Here is a 4,614-nt window from a genome sequence, read left to right as displayed (position 1 = left end):
CGCAGGATTATTTACAAGAGCCAACACATGGAAACAATCTAAGTGTCCATCGACAGATGGACGGATGAAGAAAATGGGCTAAGTGTATATGCAATGGGATGGCTCTCAGACATAGAAACGAGGAAATCCTGCTCTTTGTAACAGTGTGGATGGGCCTTGAAAGCATTAGGCTAAGTGATGTAAGCGAAACAGAAAAAGACAAATATCACGTGATTTCGCCTATCTGGGGAATCTAACAAAAGCAGAACTCAGAGAAGCAGAGGGTAGACTGGTGGTGACCGGTGGTTGGGGACTGGGAGAAATGGGGAGGTAGTGATCACACTTGTGCCAACATCCAGTTACAAGATGAATCGGTTCTGGGGATGGAAGGTACAGCACGGTGAGAACAGTTAATACTGTATTGCATCCTAGACAGTTGCACAGAGAGTAGATCTTAAATGTCCTCGGCACACACACAACACGGTAATTATGTGCAATGATGGAGGTGTTAATTAACCTTGGGGTAATCATTTCACAAAACATATGTGTGTCAAATCATCACCCTGCGTACTTCAGTTTTTTTGAATTTTTTAACGTTTATTTATTTAAAAAAAAATTTTTTTTCCAACGTTTATTTATTTTTGGGACAGAGAGAGACAGAGCATGAACGGGGGAGGGGCAGAGAGAGAGGGAGACACAGAATCGGAAACAGGCTCCAGGCTCTGAGCCATGAGCCCAGAGCCTGACGCGGGGCTCGAACCCCCGGACCATGAGATCCTGACCTGGCTGAAGTCGGACGCTTAACCGACTGCGCCACCCAGGCGCCCCTAACGTTTATTTATTTTTGAGAGAGAGAGAGAGAGAGCATGAGTAGTGGAGGAGCAAAGAGAGAGGCAGACACAGAATCCAAAGCAGGCTCCCGGCCGTAAGCTGTCGGCACAGAGCCTGATGCGGGGCTCGAACTCACGAACCGTGAGATCGTGACCTGAGCTGTAGTCGGAGGGAGATTTCAGTGGTGTGAAATGCTGCCGAGGGGCACTCGATAGAGAGTGAGCGAGATTGCTTTAGCACGAGGGAGCCATTCGATGACCTTGGCAAAAGCAGTTTGGCGGAACAGTGCGGGTGGAGACCCACAGGGAACAGTGGGCTGAGATGCGAGAGGAGAGGAAGTAGTGGAGTAGCTGGGGTGAGAGGAGGAAGTGTGAACGTCAAGGCCAATCTCCTGAGTTAACTTTGGGGTTCTTCCTCTGCCCACTGCCTTCCAACCCCTCCGCCCCCTACGCACGTTCATACATTCCACCGAAAGTATGATCTGTGGCAACGGCCTCTTACATCCTGGCATTTGGTGTTATACTTTGTAGATATCTTTCCTCATGTATCCCCTCACTCGCACCCCTGCATTCCTAAGCCTCCCGGTGGCTGAAATGGGTCATTGCCCCTGGTCTCCCATCCGGCCCCCTTAATGCCGGTCTGGTGTGTTTCCAATTTTTCTTTCACACACCCCATCACCGGCAGGTTTCAAAATGCGCATATGAAAGAAAATAACAAAATAAAACGCACGTATGCTTATTTCCCCCTGCTTAAAACCCTTTGATGCCACTTAAAAACCTTTGATGCAAGGTAAGTGCATGCAACTTGCCCAGCGCAATCTACTGGGCTGTCCAAGTTCTGGTTCCGGCCCCTCCCTCGCCTCTTGGCCAATCAAGCTTATGTGCCCGCCAACATATAGCTCCTCGGACCTTTTCACACTAGCCATGCTCTGTGGTGGCGTTTCTTTTTCCAGGAGTCTGGAATAGTTTCTAGTTCTCTTTCCGGAGCTACCTCAAGCAAGTCTTCCACGTCCTCCTCTTCGCGTCTACCCCATGATCACTCTTGTCCTTCATTCTTACTTATTTCTCTCTTTGTTCTGTTTTGTAATGTTTCCGGAGTATAATTTAGTGATTCATCACTTAAATATAACACCCAGGGCTCACCCCGACAGGTGCCCTCCTTAATTTTACCCTTCATCCAACACATCCTTTATTGTATTGTGTGCTTAGCTCTCCAGAAGACTGTGACTTCCTGGAGCACAAGCAATATGGCATTAATCTTTGTATTTCTAATATTTATGACAGCGCGTGGCATGGTGAGGGAATCTTAAGCTGCTGTGGCAATTTGGGGAGCATTACAGATATTTCTGACACCAGCGTTACTGCTTTACCAGTAAGTATCAAAGGCGGAAGGACACAGACCTCTGGGTCGCATTAAGTCCACGGGTGGAACAGGCTCCAGGGAGCAAGGACCCTGTTCGAAGCTGGAGGAGGGACAGTAAGTATCCTCCGGACCAAGAAGATACTTTAAATCTGAAAAACAAAGCAAGCCCCTCCACACCGTCTACACAATTTTATTCAGGGTAACTTACCGGCAAGAGGCATCTGGCAGGCTGGGTTGGCCGGCCGGCTGGCTGGCAGGTGATCCGAGCGCTGGGTAGCTATTCTCCACCTGGTCTGGACTTTAATCCACGTCTGGAATAGAGCGAGGGGCACAGTGGTGAGGTCAGAGGGTAGCTACCTAAAGTGGTGCCATCTGTGTGCCAGTCACCTCCACTAGTTATCTAAAGTAGTGCCTTTGGTCACCACTTTAGGGACTATCAGAACAAGCCTTTCCGCATCCAGCCAGGGCACTCATGGACCTCCAAAGGGCCTGGAACACAGAGCCCTGAGGGAGGTCGTGGTGCGGGCATGACCAAGATGGAAGGCCAAAGATGGAGTCTGTGTTGTCAGCTGACTCCAGACCCCTTCCGCATCAGTCCTTCTGTTCAAGTCCACCCAGGATTTCAAATACCCGTCTTCCCATTATAAAGACTCTGTAGTTCTATTCTCAACCAAAATTTCCCTGAGGACTATAGTCTTTAACTGCAAAGCAGACTGGCCCACACTCCATGGCTTGTCGGTCCCATCAGCTTCCTGAACATTCTGCCCCAGAGACACAGAAGGAGACCCATGGGGTCGGTGTGAAGGGGATGCCAGACTGCTACTGCCTGATTCATCTCCCTACTGTGGACTCAGTGGCTAAATGAGATAATGGCATCTGGGAAATATGAAAAGCTAGAAATAACAAAATCTCTGTAGCACCAATAAGGCCAGTCAAGCTAAAACTCAAAAACAAGAATTATTCCAAATTTACCTATATTTCATTCTTTCTTCGATCTGATTATTCTTCTTCTGCTTCTATCTGGTACATACTTGCTTTAGACAGATTTACAACTGGTACAAACTTACTTTCTTTCTTGGCCACAACATCAAATACATCACTGTTTTAACTGGTCTAAGTTGCCTTAAAAGTGCCCCCATTTCTTGCTAGTGTACTTTAATTCTTGAATTCTGATAGCAAAGAAGAAAATAAGTCCAGGCAAGCATCCTCCTTTTGATAAGCTAGGCATGGATGAATTCCCATCGACTCACTTGTCCCAATATGAGTCACTGAAGACCATTCTGAACAGGCTAGCATGTGATAATTGTTCTTGTTATAAAGGGTTTTCCACTCCATTAATACAGTACTTAATTCTTAAATGTATTTTAAGGACTAATCTGACAGGGTCTAATTTGATCATTTCTCTAGATCAGTTATTTCAAAGACAATAACTTGCCTTATAAAATGGCTCAAATTACCTTCACCTTGATGTGGGTTTTTCAAAATTGCACTTTTTGAGTAAGGCAGAACCATGTACGTGGGTCCACGGGTTGCATACTTCATATCCCTGTGCCTCTCCTCCTTGAAGGCAGATGAGACCCTAGAAGAAGAGGGTAGGAGAACCCAAACAGCCACCAATGACGGGGAGGGGACAATCATCCAAGGCCAGACCCCTTCTCCTCTAATAGCCAGAATGGAGTATACTTCTCCATCCCACTGTGCCTAGCAACTGAGGTTGTCCTTCTGTGGTAGTTGAAGATTAGAAACATGGAGGTAGTCTCAAACTCTGATGATGTAAAGAAGGTGGCAACCTGCTGATTTTCCTGGCCAATTTCACCCCATGTGTAGTGCAGGGCTCAGAGTGAATTGCTATTTACCTGTCTATAAGTCTGCCTTGTCACTCCCTTCTCACCTACATTCCAATCTGATTCTGGCAGAGTCATGGTGCCAGGTCAAAGTTGTGATTTACTGAATTATTCGGTAGCTTCTAGATGACTTTTGTTAGTTATACTCCTTCCTGAGAGGCAGCAGTGCACCTTGACGTAAAAGCCGTGACTTCCAAAATCCATGTACTTCTCAGGAGCTCCTATAAGCCCCCTTCCCATGGCGGAAAGGACACAGGAGGTCTTAAGAACTGTGACACTCAGCAGGGACCTGGGCCATCTGCAGATGTGGCCTATGGTCTCTTGGAGAAATACTGCTTTAGGACCTTGGAGCTTTATGTTTTCTTTGGACAATTCTCATTCAAGCTCTCAGAACATAGTAGAGATTTGCAAAGCTACCTAAAGCAAGTTAAGCAAGTGTATTATCACTTCAGGAAAAAAAGAATGGCCATGGTCTCAGGAAATCTAATTTGTTCAATAACAAATTGTCGCAGAAAAATGACAACTCATGCTCAAAATGTCACAAGACGACTTGGGCAATATTCCTGTATTGAATCATTTATTCAGTACTACTGTCACC

This window comes from Prionailurus viverrinus, chromosome D3 (assembly GCF_022837055.1).
Source record: "Prionailurus viverrinus isolate Anna chromosome D3, UM_Priviv_1.0, whole genome shotgun sequence".
Lineage (NCBI taxonomy): Eukaryota > Metazoa > Chordata > Mammalia > Carnivora > Felidae > Prionailurus > Prionailurus viverrinus.
This window is presented reverse-complemented; position numbering follows the sequence as displayed.